General features: G+C 42.7%; 1 long non-coding RNA gene across 2 annotated transcripts in view; it reads left to right on the top strand.

The window, feature by feature from the left end:
• Positions 1–17,008, top strand: part of LOC140066051 (uncharacterized) — a 130,260-nt gene that overhangs the window by 96,627 nt on the left and 16,625 nt on the right. The gene's annotated exons all lie outside the window — the stretch shown is intronic.

Below are 17,008 nucleotides of genomic sequence, written 5' to 3'. Positions count from 1 at the left end.
CAAAGTACTACAACTTTCAGCATCTTATTCAACTGCTGGGAGTTGTAGCTCTTGAGTCCACTGTTATTCTCTTTGTATGTACACATTGCAGGGGTGTAATGAGGTGCACTGTCTGTGTGTAAATGTGATGCACTTTTATTTTGTACCTTTTTCTTGTGCTGGAAGCCATCATGGGGGGAGCAGCATCTCCTCATCCATCCTGAGCTCCCTCCGCTGTGCACATGAGGGCAGCCTGTGCTGTGCCATGGGGAGGACACTCCAGCAGCAGCTACTAGCTGATTGGTGGCCCCTGATGTCTGTCATGACCAGGTGGAAGGGGGCCCCCTGTGACAACTAGGGGGCCCACGTCCTCTGGTCTGTAATTAGTGACAGCTCACTGTCTGCTCCTCCAGTGAATCAGGGGCCATGTTCTCCTGCAGTGACTCAGGGGCTGAGGTGCTCAGTGCAGGGAGGAGGAAATGTCTTATCCCCTGCCCCAGCGCTGCTGTGGGAAGAGCATAGAACCTGTCTCTCCCTCCTGCAGGACGTCATAGTCCCCCCTGCTGCCCCCCTCCTCCAGCCTCAGCTGAATGTGCCTGCTCCCAGACACAGATAAGAGATGGTGACTTATGATAAGGGCCCTACCGGCAGGCCAGTCCGAGCCTGTGTGGCCATATATATACTTCCATTGATCCAGAGCTCTCGTCACCTGCATGGACTGAGGGAAATATATAAGTTTGTATTTTTTTATGTGATCACAGACAGCTGTAATATGGGGCAATTTGGTCCCAAATCCACCTGATTCTTCAGCTCCCACAACCTCCATCCCACAACACACCAAATCGCATTCCCCAATCCTTCACATTTCCCCTGCTACATATTATCTACCACATATGACTCGGTGGAGTGATGGAAACAAATCCAATGAAGGGACAACATAGCTACATGTATGGGACATTATCTTCACACAAGTACATTTTTTAAATACCATGTAATTCACGAAATCTAACTATTTGGCATATTAATTCAATTAAATGGGAATGCCTAGATGAGAATACCCCTTTAAGGTTACAGTTAATCCTAACTCAAGGTTAGAGTTATGGTTTCTGTTAACTCTACTCCATCCTCAACTCAACCTTTAGATTATGGTTAATCCTAACCATCCTGTGTTGAACGTTTAGGATTAATCCTAACTCTGGGGAAGGGTTAAGGTTGAGGTTTAATGTACGCCATACTCAATTCTACCCTAGGGTTATTTCCAACCCTAGGGTTTGTATTGGAAGGAAAGGGTTAAAACTATCTCTATAGACATATACCTATTAACATTGTGAAAACCCCAAAAATTAAAATTAAAATACAGTTAACAATTTGTTCTAGAAAAAAAACTGTATGAAGAATAAAGAAACAAAAAAACTAAATGTTCATCAAATCCTGGGAAAAAGCTGAACAAGAACTATGGCTAGGTAGGTTAGATCTAATCACATTCTTCCTGATGTGCTATCTTGACCGCATATAGGTCTCTATACAATTAACCAGGTCACTGATATCTTACCCTGGCTAAGGACTTGTCCCCAGATGGCAGTTTGGAAGGTCAGCTTCACCTCAGGGGCATGGTCTGAAGATCTGACACCAAGCTGCAACAAAAAATGTCTTCTGGGCTTTCCTCACACCTTTAGCATATTTGCCCAAAAATTTCTAGATCAACAGCTCTTGATTAGTGATAAGTGGGTTGGTAGAAATTTGGGATTGTCGAGCTTGAGGGGAAAATTCTGTCCAGGACCCAGACTTGATCTTGAATGGCAAAGAACATTCCAGAGAAATGGTGCTCGGGAGAATTCCTGGAGATGTGAGAAGTTCAAATAAAGGTAGAGAATCATCTAAGATCACTGGCAGATCGAAGAGCATGGGGTGGCCAATAGACTGAGATGAGAGAGGAGAGGTAGGGAGGTGCAGAGCTTTGCGAATCGGGGTGATTATTTTAAACTGCATATGGAAAGAGACAGGCAACCAGTGCAATGACTAGCACAGACTGGAGGCATCCGTGTAATGTTTGCTCTGATAGACAAGCCTGGCTACTGCGTTAATAACAAGAAGTTCAGTCTTAGAAAGATTAAGTTTCAAGAAGAGAGACATATGATGTTAGAGAAGGCAGAGAGAAAATCACTAGTGTTCTGAAGGGTAGGGGTGATGATATGTGCAATATTACATAGTTGGTTTTCATCAGCATAGAGATGATACTTTAAACCAAATCTGCTGAGGTTTTTTTCCAATGGGGTCATTATAGAGGGAAAAGAGAAGAGTACCCAGGACTGAGCCCTGAGAAACCCCCACGATGAGAGAAAGAGTAGGAGATGGAGATCCAGAAAAGGAGACACTTAAAATGCAGTTATAGACGTAGAAAGAAAACCAAGAGAGTACAGTGCCCTTCAGGCCGATGAAACAAAGTATCCTTAGGTGGAGCCGATGGTCCACTGCATCAAACACTGCCAAGAGATCCTGAAGAATGAGAAGAGAATAGTCACTTTTGGATTTAGCAGTGAGGAGATCATTGGAGAAAATAATTTTTTTCCAGAAATTACAGTGTAAACAAGAATAACTTTTAAATTCATACACACTACCACCTTCATGCAACTTCACAGCAAAAGGCAATAAAATGCAAAAATTGCATGAAAATACAAAATTTTCTCTAAAATATGGACAAATCCAGAATACTTGTATAAAGAAAATATACTTTCCTAAAACAGCAAGATGTGAGGACATCATACATACCTCACCTGTGTATATTGACCAAAATATGCAGCAAAGGGAACGTTAAATCCACAGGGGACAAACTATTTTTACAGAAAATTGCACTGAGCGTCACACAGATATATTATTGTATTATCCCTTACATAATGGTAACCCAAATAAATAACTATATATCCATAAACCAAGCTAATGAGATAATAAAAGTCACTTTTAGATGTGCGCCATTGTATCAGCCACACAATAACAGAACCCTCCGCGCTTCATAAGAATGAAAGTGAGAACGTCATAACATAGGTGTAAATAATGGAGGATGGTGTGAAATAAAAACCTTATTCAGGAACATGTGTGTTTTTGGTGTTACATATAACTTTATGGACATGTTCCGGGTTGCTGTGTTAATAAAATATTAATATTTCCATTATCTGTGAGGTGCAGCAGCTCCTGTGTCCAGCAAATTCTCCCTGTAGCCTGATGGCTAAGAATGTGGAGGAGGGGGTAGGGGGGGACACACTTCAGAGGGCTATATCTCTGCAACTTTTTTTCCTATGAAAGAAGAGTCTCACAGTGGTTGCTCCAGGAGTCAGTAGTCACAATACCTTCCCCTGTAGCCAATCATCACAGTGCTTACCTCTTATAGTCAAAGTGTTAGCCCCTCAAAGTCACAATACAGTGCCAGACCCACAAGATTCACAATATCTGCCCTAGTAGCCAGTAGTCGCAGTGCCAGCCCCTAGTAGCCAGCAGTCATGGTGTCTGCCCCCCTGTAGACAGTAGTAAAGGTCCCTGCCCCAGTAACCAACTTACCTTCCCCAGTAGTCAGTAGTCAAGGTACCAACCCCCAGTAGCCAGTCGTCAAGGTACCAGTCCCCAGTAGCCACTTTGCCTTTCCTAGTAGCCAGTGGTCAAGGTACCTGCTTCCAGTGACCAGTGCACTTGCCCCAGATTAAAAAAAATAAACGACCCCTTTCTTTATTCCCTTCATTTTGGTGCCTCAAACACATGACGGCATCAAATATCTGTTTGCATTGGGTCATCTCTACCCGTAGCACTCAGGAGCCTTTGACCAAGCGCAGGCGGATCATCATTCATTGCCTGCGCTGCATCTACTATCACATAGGCCGCACATGGCTTGTGTGATGCAAGGAGTGCAGCAGAGCATGACTGAAAACTCCAGTGCTTTGTTGCAACATGTGAGGGGTAGCAGCTGTTTCACTGTCCTGTTTCTCACTGGCTCCACAAGCCGCCCTTGATTTTACCAACCGGTTTGCCAGTGAGAGCTGGTTGCATCCTATATCTGATAATACTGCCCCTGTGTAAAAGAATATAATAACTATAATAATGTCCTCTACAATTATACTGTATTACTACTATAATACTGCCCCTTTGTACAAAGTTATAACTACTATAACACTGCCCCTATGTACAAGAATACATTTACTATGATACTTCTCCTATGTACAAGAATATAACTACTTTAATACTGCTGTAAAATACTATATGACCAGGGCAGGGACAAGTTATTGCCCTAGGCAGACAAGCAAAGTTGTACCCCCTCCCCTATGTTAAATTGTAGCAAGAACATGGCAGAATTAGGGATGTAGGCCTTAGGGAAAAAATAAAATGTCTTTCTTCCATCAAAAAAGATGGACAACTAATATTAAGGATTGCCAGTAATAAATCCAGTGCAATCCAGCCCAGCACATGCCCCCAGTATAAAAGTAACAGCCAGCACACGACTTCAGTTTATAGGTAGCCCAGCACATACCCTAGTATATAGGTTGCCCAGCACACTTTCCCCAGTGAATATGTATCCCCACCACATGCCCTCCAGTATATAGGTAGCCCCACCCCCAGCACATGCCTCACCTATATAGGTAGCCCAGCACATGCCCCCAGTATATAAGTGGGCCAGCACAGTAGGCAGTAAAAAAGATGTATACTCTGCTATCCTTGAATACCCCTCATCCTGTTCCTGAATATTACTATAATACTGACTACAATGTAAATGAATATAACTATTATAGTGCTGCCTTTTAGGTACAATAAAAAAACTGTAATAATACTGTTCCCTATAACTGCTATATATCAGTTGGTGTGACATCCACATGGACAGATCAATTGTAAACATTTATGGTGCTTAGGCAACAGGATATAAATGAGAGAAGCTATAGTAGAAATCATATAATTTTCATCCATTTGACTCATCCAGTGGAAACGATCTCCAGTAAGTGCCATGTGGTATTGTTTTCAGGAATAGATAAAGATTAAATTGCTGTTAAAGAGATGTTTCAGGGCCTGTGGATCCTGCTTCCAGACGGGGAACCGTGGGGACATTTATCATGCTCTCATGCCAGGAAATAGCTTTTGAAGGGGTTGTTAGGGGTTATTAGAAAAAATTAGGGGATGGGCTGGGTAGGACGTTTTAAAAATCAAAGTTTAACTCTCCTCACCTGGCATTCCCGGTGTCCCACGCCATGGTCCTTCGGAGCCTTGACTATTGCCAGGCATCCGGCATGCCGATCCGTCCCTATGTCCCAAGCGCTCCATCAGTCGCTGAGACAGGGGATGGGTGGCCGTGCCAGGTGCCCCTGCAAAAAGGGGCAAGTCTCCGTCGGACAGCTGTGTGGGACTTTGGGTGAGCGGCAGAACTTTATTTATATGAAAAAAAAACCCTCCCAGCTCTTCTGTAAATTTTCTCTAATAGTTAGACATCCCCTTTAAAGCTCAATATAAGTAAAATTTTACTTGTTCCCTATCAATACGATATCATTTGCAAAGTATATATCATCTAGGAGAGGACACAACATGTTGCTGTACGGCAAGTGTTATATCCTTCACTAAAAAAAGAATATATTGCTGTAGTACCTGTAATAAATTGTCCCAAGCATATACAGCATAAAAGTATCAGTCAGGCCCAGGATGAGGCATTTGGGTGCCCTACTCAAACAAGCAAAATTGCGCGCCCTTTCCCCCACGCCTGTAAAATTGTAGCAAATATGCAACGGCAGCCTGATACTGAGGGGAAATTACATTGGCACCGGTTGGGTCAAAACAAAGGGAGCAGATACTGCTGATTGCTTTTGAGGGTCGTGACGCCACCCCCCAAGGGTAGAAGGCAAAGGTGTCCAAAGCAATCGCCTACCCACGTTCCATTCTGTGTTTTACTCACATATAGTCACCAACATAAATAATCTATTCATATGTTTTACATGTCTTAAATGTTTCTGTGTAAGCATGGGTTGTACAAAACACACCTTATAGTTGCCACACAGTCAGGGTGCAATGTAATCCCCCAAAGACATCCAACACTCTATATAGCAGACAGATAGTTGGGGATACAGGTGGGAGAGGGAGTTTTTGTGAGGCCCCTTGGTAGCTTCACTATATTGGTCTGTATATTTGCTCATGTTTTACATGTAGGGCCATTATGTGCATATACATGTGTATTGATTGTAGTGTTATACATTTGTACTTTGTTGTGAATAGCTATATACTGTACTGTTTTCTAGGTGTTACTATTTGATGGGGCATCCCTGCTGGTATTTGGATCCTATCAATGACCACTACCTGGCTTTTATACTACATATGTATTTTAAATATGTCTGTTTATTAATTTAATTAAATTTTAAATAATTTTTCCCTGTTGTGGTATATAAAGTGCATGGGTTGTACATACCAGAGGTAAGCCCTAGAGGCCAGCCTTGTATACTTCTTATGTCCATAACTTGCTAAAAAATTGGGTGGCCACATTGTGAAGCCATAATAGTGGTCACTTTCCCATTAGCAGATACAAGGTTGAGTTAAGGTTCTTCTTTACACATTTGTTTTCCAGAGATGCTCCCCCCCCATTGGGATCTACACAAGTGCAGCTGTAGTTATTGTAAAGCCAGATCAAGGATGGGTAACACAAGCATTGTGATCACATGTCCCACAACACACGTGGTGACAATACTGCACTCAGCTGGAGATCACATAATAATCTTGTAGGGAGCCAAGAACAGATCTGAAGATTATGGTGTTGTTGACACATGAAACAATGTAATGGGTCCATCACAGGATACATCACCACTACTCCCTGTCTTCGTGTCTATTTTCCATCCTCTTCCTTCCTGTTTTCCTGCCATCAAAGGCCAAAACTCAGAGAATGGTCTAAGTCAGGCAGCACATCTGGCCACCATCTCTCCAGGCCAGCTCTCATGGTTGAACATGAATGAGGTCTGTTGCCTCCTTGGAAGTTGCTCAATGTTCCTCCTTTGTCTACCCAAAATGTCAAGGCGTTAAGCGTTTGTAGCACGTTTAGCACTTGGCATAGCACATCAGGTCTTGTTTTGTGGCTTGATCAAGGTTTAACTTCATAAAATATGTAGTTTGAAGAGGATATTCTGGTTTATATACTTTTTTATGAAGTGAAGGTTCTGTTATTAAAGGGAATAAGTCAGCAGAAATTTACCACTACCAGTATGTTGTCAAGTAGAGTAACACCTTCCAGACCGTGTTTCATGGGCCATCATAGGGACATCATCCAGAAAGTGAGGTGAGTCAAAGAGGTGGAGAGTTTAGTAGTGAAGTCAATCTCCCTCTGTCTCATATGTGGTGTACTTCATTCACCAGATACCTGGAGAACCAGTTATGGGGACCATTAATTACAGTGAAAAGGATTTTCTGGGGAATAGAGAACTCAATTATGACAATTTCTGTTGAAGTTTCCCTTTAGAGCAGGGGTCAGGAACCTTTTTGGCTGAGAGAGCCATGAACTCCACATATTTTAAAAAGGTATTCCGTAAGAGCCGTACAATATGCACATGCCCCCAAGCAGATAGGTAGTCCCGGTGTCACGGGTGCCCCTGCAATCTACTTCTCAGATCGCAGGCACACCCATGCCCCTGTATGTGGTGGTGCCCCTTTCCGAGCTCTCGACGTTCCTGCTCCTGTCCCAGCTGGCCAGCACTGATTGGCACAACCCACTTCCCGGGTTCCTATAAAGACCGGTGGCTCCCAGCATCCCTTCCCCCCCAGATTTTAGTTCTTCGTGCCTATGAGGAAGCTTTCCAAAGTGTTTCCTTCCCAAGTGTTGACCTCCCGTTGTGACCCCAGATCTGTTCCTGATTCTGCTCCTTCGCTGCCAGCCCTAATCTCTTGCTCCGTCTCCAACCTCGCACCATTGCCGCCTGACTTGACTGTCCGCCTGTTCCTGACCACGAGACTGCCTAGTGATCCTGTACCTTGGCTGCCAATGTGGACAAGTTGTGCCTGTGGAACGACCTGCTGGTACCACGCTGCAGCAAAGCCATCCTGCTTTGCGGCGGGCTCTGGTGAAGACCGGGTGCCAATTAGATTCCGGTCCCAGGTGTCTGCTTAAATCATCGTCCGCTGTGGTCCAGGGGGTTCACTACTCCACTCACTACTGGGTCGTACAGAGGATGCAGGCAGCGGTAACATCGCTGCCTGTTTCCTGTGATAAGTCTAAGAGACACACAGCAGCCATCACTATTTATTAAAGATCTACCTGAGAGCCAGATGCAGCCAACAAAAGAGACACATCTGGCTCCAGAGCCATAGGTTCCCTACCCCTGCTTTAGAGCTAAAGAGTATAATGGAAAATATAGAAACTCAGGTGAGTAGCGGTTACATTTAAAGACAATCTACCATCAAAATCAAGCATTATAATCCAGGTACCCTGACTGTGCTGATCTTCTTTAATTTGTCATGCATGGCATCCTTCCTTCTAAAATCACTGTAAACAATTATGCTAATGAACTTGATGGGCATCTGGGGGTATTACCAGAGTCCCTCTGTGCTGTAACTTCACAGGCTGTTACAGTTTGCAAGTAGCACTTTCCCCACCCACTGAAAGGAGGGTTGATGTGCTGAAGGAGCAGAGGGGGTGACAGTCTGTGAAACTGTAGCACAGAAAGGCTCAGGTAATACTTCCTGCAGCCCTCCAGAATCATTAACATAGTTATAAACGTTTATTTTAGAAGGAAGGAGGCACATGTAAGAAGATTCCCGTAGTCACAGTGCCTTACTCATAGAGTAAGTGTCCCAGGTTTATCATGCTTCATTTTTGATGGTATATTTCTTTTCATGGGATTCTGATACCAGATTTGGAACCATTAAACAATTAGCCCCTCAGGGGTATGAAATGCCCTTTCTTTTATGTGAAATCCTGGCAATTCACCTAAAAAACTCACTTCCAAAGTCATGTCAAAATTAGTAGAGGAGGGTAATATTTTCCCTGAGTTGAGTCAAGTTTATGGTTGTCACATCAGACACTGCTATCTTAGGTTTTGTACTACCTAGAACCATATGAAAGATAAGTGTCATATTAACATAAGAATCTCATTTTTCAGATTGCATCAGGCTTGTTGTTGTGTGAGCTACAGAGCCGGAGTGCATACAGTAGCCTACACGTTAAAAGATGAGATTTGTATCTTTAGCTGGTTATGGACCAGGGCAATTTTCTCTTTTAGGACCAGAAACAATAGGGGGAAGTCATCATGATTGCTATATTGAAGTACACTGCCAGAATGAAATTTCCACCAAGTTAGACATGATTAAGATTTAGTAAATATGGTGGTCTGGGCCATTCACAACCCCACGCCCATGGATGCCTGCTCTCAAAGATGTTGGCAATGAGATTTTTTTAACCCCTTAATGGCCTGGCCCTTTTTTGTTTTTTCATTTCCATTTTTCACTCCCCACCCTCAAAAATCTATAACTTTTTTATTTTTACTTGTAAAGAGCTCTATGATGGCTTGTTTTCTGCGTAACAAATTGCACATAGTGATAGTATTATTTATTGCATGCCTTGTACTGGGAAGCAGGAAAAAATTCCAAATGCAGTGAAAATGGTGAAAAAACAAATTTGCAACGTATTCTTGTGGGCTTGAATTTTACGGCTTTCACCATGCGCCCCAAATGACATGTCTACTTTATTCTTTGGGTCGGTGCGATCACGGGGATAACAATTTTGTATAGATTTTATAATGTTTTCATACATTTACAAATTGAATTCCTGCACAAAATTTTTTTTTGGATTTTGCCATCTTCTGGCACTAACAACTTTTTCATACTTCGGTGTACATAGCTGTGGGTGGTGACATTTTGTACAAATCTTAATGCATTTTTACTCCTATCATTTTTAAGGCTGTACGACTTTTTGATCACTTTTTATTTAATTTTTTTGATTTTTCAAAATGACTTTCGGCGCTATTTTCTGTTACAGGGTTAAACACAGTGAAAAAACATTATTATATTTTGATAGATCGGCCATTTTTGGACACGGCGATAACCTAATGTGTTTATGATTTTTACTGTTTATTTATATTTATATCAGTTCTAGGGAAAGGGGGGTAATTTGAATTTTTAAGGTTTTTTATTACAATTTTTTTTTACTTATTTTATTTTATTTTTACTATTTTTCAGACTCCCTAGGGTAATTTATCCCTAGGTTGTCTGATTGATCCTACCATACACAGCCAAACTACAGTATGGCAGTATATGGGGATTTTCCACCTCATTCAATGGGTTGAAATGATGGGATAACACCTATGATCGTTGCTGACAATATGCAGTAAAGGCTTACCGGCTATGGAGAGGGCTCAGCCTGTGAGCACTCTACATGCACCTGCACCTAACGCGCGTGGTACTATTATGTGTGCATCGGTAAGGGGTTAAATGCCTTGTCAGTCAGAAAACAGGTGTACAAGGCATGGAAAATTACTTACAATGGCCCAGATATATAAAAACTGTTGCTCGGTGCATTCGTTTTCTTTGCACCTAGTGCAAAGAAGAGAACTGGTGCAGCAGAGAACTTCACACCATTTTTAGGCTGTTTTCTGACCCAAATTGTAAAACATAGAAAATGTTTACAATTTGGGTTTACTGGGTTTACAATTTGGGTTTACTGGATCAACCCTTGACTGTTTGTAGCTCCATGAGAGAGGTGTGCAGCACATAGCTGTTATTGCTGTATTTTTTGCTTGTTTTCTGACCCGTCCTAAAAGGTCCTCATTACCTAGAGGGCGTGACCCAATAGAAAATAACCCGTGTTATATAATAAGTCTGGAGCAGTAAACTAAACCAACTATTACGAGGTGCAAAGTATTTCTCTGCTACACCTGATTAATCACTTCAGTTTCTGATGCGTTTTGTCTCCGTTGTGTCTCTGTGATGAATCCGTTTTGTCTCTGTGTCCACAAAAAAAGATGGAAGGTGTAACACTGCTTTGAAAACATCACACATCACATTCTCATCAGTGAAAAAAAACTGATGTTTCATATTTTTTTTTTTTGTGGACCCAAAGGGCCACATTTACTTACCCGGTCCTGTTGCGATCCCCGCTGTGCGTTGCCTGACGATCATGCACTCACTTTCCTGCATCTGTCGTTCCCCCGCTCAGGTCCGACGGAGATCACTTTCTTATTCCCGGAGTATGTAAGTTCATGTGTTGCGACATAATTTTTAGTTAAATCCTGCGGTTTGTCCGAATCAGTTGGATTGTCTGACAGCCCGCCCCCCGATTTCTGTGTCACGCAAGCCGGGGCTGATGCGCCAAAATCCGATCATGTACGACACATGTCTAAAATGGTCTAAAACCTTCAGTAAATGTGGCTCAGGGTATTTCAGGTACAAATTTCTCTAGTTTTCAGGCACAGACAGATTGGTATATTTCCCTGAAATATTATACTGGCGCAAAAGAGAACTGTCTAGTTCTACTCTGCACTGGTCTGAAGGGAGACACATAAAAACATCTCCCCATTCTGTGTCTGTTTTTTGCATGTGTTCTTTCAGTGGCTCTGTTGGGCACTTTATGCCAGAGATTTTAATATATCACATGTCTGTTTTATGATAACTGGGTGTTGTATAGGTGATATTACCCGCTAATTGGGTGAACATATTTTTGGGGTATATTTATTTATGTATTTTTTAAATGTATTTAATTATTTAATAAATAAAATGAAACACTCTCCTGTGTCCCCTGCAGCTGCATGCAGTTTGGGAATTGACAATCAGCTGCCCAATAACTCAAACAGCCTCCTAAAGCCTGTACTGTAATTACACAATATTGCAGGCTTTATGGTCACACTGTAAATCTACACCAAACACATGGTTCTAGGTACTAAAGAACCCAATATATGGGTATCTGAAGTAACAGCTCCCCTTAAACCTCAGGCAAAATATGACTCATCTCTGCTTAATTTCCAAGACCTTAGAAGTGATTTCTATAGGTAAATGCCAAGATTTCACTTAAAAGAGGGAATTCTAGAAAGGACATTGCATACCCTACCTGCAGGTGCTTGTAATTTAAATGGGTAAAATCTGTCCCTTTATACTAGCTTTTCATAAATCTAGAAACATACAGTGTACACAAATTCAACCAATCAGGTCATTGCCTTTCATGGGTTAAGCCTTTGCAATCCCCACTTAGCGCGTGCGAACTCATCGGGTGACACTGAGTGAACATTCTCTGTTTTCACAACCAGCAGCCACAGCAAGAAAAGCTGAAATTTATCTTTTGAAGTTTTTTAATGTTTGCCTCAAACAGGAGGGGGGATAAAACTCAAGACATCTTACAAGAAGCAGGAGAATATGGAGCCTGTTTGTGATGAGAAGGCTTAGGGGACTCTCAGGTGCCAACAGAACTGCACACACTTTCCTTTCTTACAAGACAAAAGTAAAGAGATGGTGAAGACTCGACTGCTGAATGATGATGCATGATTTGATGCCATTGGATCCGTGCCCACCTTTGGCTTGTGTGTTTATTGTACTATTTCTAAGAGGTGCTTAAGTTATTCCTAGATTGGTCTAAACAAGAAATCACTTTGTAGCTGTGACTACATGTTCTGCACTGAGTCACCAGCACAGTTTTAGGAGATCCGATGTACCGATGATATATTAGTATTACAACAGATTTTTCATTATGTCAATTTTAGCAAGCAGCAAGGCAAGGAAGCAGATTTTAGAAACAATTATAGTTGGCATGAAAGGTATATATAAAGGATGGGAGCCCCATAAAAACTTCTAAAAACTATTTTTTGTGATGATGAGCTATCCTCTTGAGATAGTGTGCCACCCAAAAGTGCAGCATATCCGGTGAATCAGCAGCAGTTCATACCATATATGGATACAGGCATTTATTCAGAATTCAGAACTCCTACTTATTTAGGCCCCTAGCAGTTGGGGAAAGGTTCTCAAGAACAACGCACTCAACTGCATTCTAGAAACCACCTAGAGCAGTGCATAGGTATTCCTATTTTAGGAAATAAATGTTATTGCTTGTAAAATGAAAAGTTATACAATTTTCCAATATACTTTCTGTATCAATTCCTCAGTTTTCTAAATTTCTCTTTGCTGTCCGTCTATAGAAAGCTTCTGTTTACATCCAGTGGACAGAAATCTGTCCATGGTCACACAGGTACACGGCTCGTTATATATCACACAGCTGATTACTTTCTATGACAGAACAGGCCGTGCACCTGTGTGACCATGGTCTGATTTCTGTCCACTGGAAGTAAACATAGAAACTTTGTATAGAATGACATCTAGCAGAGATCTAGAAAACCATGAGGATTTGATACAGGAGGTATATTGGAAAATTTTATAATTTTTCATCATGCAAAAAATAACAGTAATTTGCTGAAATGAGAATATGCCTTTAAGTGCTAAAAGTTTGGAGTATGGGCATTTGGGGTCAGCAATCCTTATTTTACAGGTTCCATGACAATAATATTGAATACCAATCTGTCCTTGTTTCCAGGTATATAAACTACATCAAATGCTGTTGTTACAGTAGTTCAATCATCAGGCAGAGAGTAATTAATTAAATTAAAGCATCGGCCGATAAAATAGACACAACCAAGATGTTCCTGTATCCACGGAGATCTGATCGGGACCTCTGTGTATCTTTATTTTATACCCTTTTAATCTAGGAGGGTTAAAAGACACCTGTCATCAGGTCTCTGTAACTAATCCTGTCACTACTACATGTTGGAGCAGCTCACAGGGATCCCATCCCAGCCTTTATCAAGTCAGTTCATACATAAATCATTATAAAATCATATTTTCTTTATTATGTAAATGTGGCTGGTCACATGGTGAGAGGCAGTGATGGTCACCCCTGTTCCCCCTCCCCTCTCCTCCCCCTGCTCATGTCTGTGTGTGATGTATAGTAAAGCATTGCTAGTGTCTATGCTTTACCTGCTGACATGCTCTCCCTCCTAATACGCATGTGTGAGACACAGACATCAGCTACACAAGTGCCTGACATGTTCTGCTATAACATGGCTGCTTGGAGCTGTTGTATACTCTCCTATACACACACAGGCTGCAAGGGGCATGGCTGCCAGCACCAGGAAGCACATGGAGGAGCCATTACATCATTATACCTCACAACATTATACAGACTGTCAGTCAAGCACTGGGGGGTGTGGCTGTGCCTCCCACTCATGAATAAGCTGGACAGCATGAATATGATAATGACTCATTGGACATCTCACAGTCCGAGGGTGCAACCGGGACCAGGCCCGCTGTGGGCAGGGACCTGGGGATGCAATGCTGGGTCATAATTCACTGATGCGTACCTCCGGGCCCCTCCCTCTGTGCAATTGCTTCTCCGAAGCAGCCCAAACTCAGCCCGCCCCAAGTCCATCCCTCCCATAGCTGTCCCACCTGCCCAGCGCAAACTCTCCCACCCAGCCCAACCAACCCCGCCCGAACTCCATGTGCAAACTACGGCCTGCCAGGCCACGCAAACAAACTTCGGCCGGCCGGCCCGCATACTCACCCGAACTCCAGCCCGTCCGAGCCACCCACTCACCTAAACTCCGGCCGGACCACTCAAACTCTGGCCGGAAACCCGCCCGCCCAATCTCCGCTTGCAGCCCGCCCAAACTCAGGACGCCCTCCTCTGGCCTGCAGCCCACCTGCCCAGACTCAGGACGCTCCCTCCGACCTGTAAAACGTTGGGCACCCCCCCCCCCCCTCCACAACATTATATGTATTTCTAGTGAACCAAACCTCTGTATGAAGAGGGCTCACCATGTGGGGCGCAGAGCGTGAAGGAAATATAAGTATATGTATATATTTTTTTCAGGGGAAGGGGGGGGCCATGCAGAAGTTTGTCATGGGGCCCAGCCTCTCCTTGTTACGCCACTACTCATTGCTTAACTTTACTGGCATGTAGAGGGACAATGAAGGGCAATACTTTCTAATGGAAGTTTAGGAAAATATATTTAGTTTAGGGGGTTATTTTGCCTGACGGGTTCTCTTTAACGGTTCATGTGTAAATTATTTTGGGTGGCACTTTACATAACATTAAAAATAACAGTTATATAATCACATACAATAGAATATTAGTAACATCATTGCCCCCCAAAATCAAAATGTCCTAACATAGGAATTCAGCTAAAGTTAATTACAGGTAATTGTGTGTCATTCAGTGTTTGTGAATAGCTTGGGGACCATCATTGTGTTCACTTGGATAGTAGCCTTGTATAATCATTGAATAGTCTATGTTAAATGAAAATTTTCTTTCACGTACAAGATATTTTTGAAACTCCACGTTTGTCCGTGCAGTCGTACTAAGATCATCATTATAGAGAATTGATCTGTACAGACACCTAAACTTTAGCAACTTCCTTCATGAAACACAAACTTGTGTCTTTTACTGGGCCCCAGGTGTATAATGTTTTACTAAGCAGAGCCGACATGTTCCAGTGCCCAGTAATAACTAAAAAAAGACTGTACAGAAGAGGACATCACATAGAACTGTCATGGCATGCTGGCAGAGAGCTGGGTTATGACATCTCCTGACATGACAAAGCTTTGAGAGGATGAAGATTTACTCTGGCTATCAATCATTCTTAATGTGACATATCCAATCCATAACTGATGATGGGAGCATTTCATGCCCAATGGCATCTGATACACAGCTGTCACCATTACTGAACTTAAAGGTTCAGTAAGGGCCCTGCACAACTACCATCTTATCTAAGGAGTGTGAATGTAAGTCAACATAAAGGGTCCTTTGATTTACACTATAAATAGGAAATGAATATGAAATTTACCCCGAATTTATTCATACAATCTGGACTAGGAAATATAATTAGAATTTCATCAAAGGTATAGAACACTGTGGTTCTGTGAAATGTTCATATAATAAAAGCAGGTATTATAAATAAATATATATAAATATATATAATTATATACGTATAATTATAATATTTTATATATATATATATATATATATATATATATATATATATATATATATATTACTACCATATTACTACATTTATGAGAAATTATCTTCACAAAGGAACATTTTTTTAAGAACATCTAATTGAAGAAATGTTTATATATGGCAGATTAATGAAACTGAATTGTGAATGCCCAGGCGAGAATACCCCTTTAAGGCTGTGGAATGCATCAATTGCCTATTGACTAAGGGCAAATGGGGAAGAGGCAATTCAATCACTAAGGGGCAGCATCAGGCTGTAGGCAGCAGACCTTGTCCCAGGCCTGCAGGAGCTGGCCAGTCCTAGAAACATGTGAAGAGGCTTAATGCCTCAGGCAGGGCCAGATTAAGGTTGGTGGGGGCCCCTGGGCGCAAAATCTGGTGGAGGCCCCCACTAAGTGTAGCGTACACAAGTCCTCCTGCTTCCTTTTCACTATCCCAGCAGTAACACAGCTACATGCAGTCGCCTCATCCCCAGTAACACAGCTACATACAGCCGCCTCGCCCACAGTAACACCGCTACATACAGCCGCCTCGCCCCCAGTAACACCGTTGCATACAGCCGCCTCATCCCCAGTAACACAACTACATACAGCCGCCTCACCCCCAGTAACACAGCTACATACAGCCACCTCGCCCCCAGTAACACAGCTACATACAGCCGCCTCGCCCCCAGTAACACAGCTACATACAGCCGCCTCATCCCCAGTAACACCGCTACATACAGTCGCCTCACCCCCAGTAACACAGCTACATACAGCCGACTCGCTCCCAGTAACACAGCTACATACAGCCGCCTCATCCCCAGTAACACAGCTACATACAGCCGCCTCAACCCCAGTAACACAGCTACATACAGCCGCCTCTCCCCCAGTAACACAGCTACATACAGCCGCCTCGCCCCCCAGTAGCACAGCTACATACAGCCGCCTCACCCCCAGTAACACAGCTACATACAGCCGCCTCATCCTCAGTAACACAGCTACATACAGCCACCTCATCCCCAGTAACACAGCTACATACTGCCACCTCATCCCCAGTAAC

Source organism: Engystomops pustulosus, chromosome 6 (genome assembly GCF_040894005.1).
Source record: "Engystomops pustulosus chromosome 6, aEngPut4.maternal, whole genome shotgun sequence".
Lineage (NCBI taxonomy): Eukaryota > Metazoa > Chordata > Amphibia > Anura > Leptodactylidae > Engystomops > Engystomops pustulosus.
The sequence above is the reverse complement of the archived record's forward strand: the minus strand, read 5'-3'. Positions and strand labels throughout refer to the sequence as shown.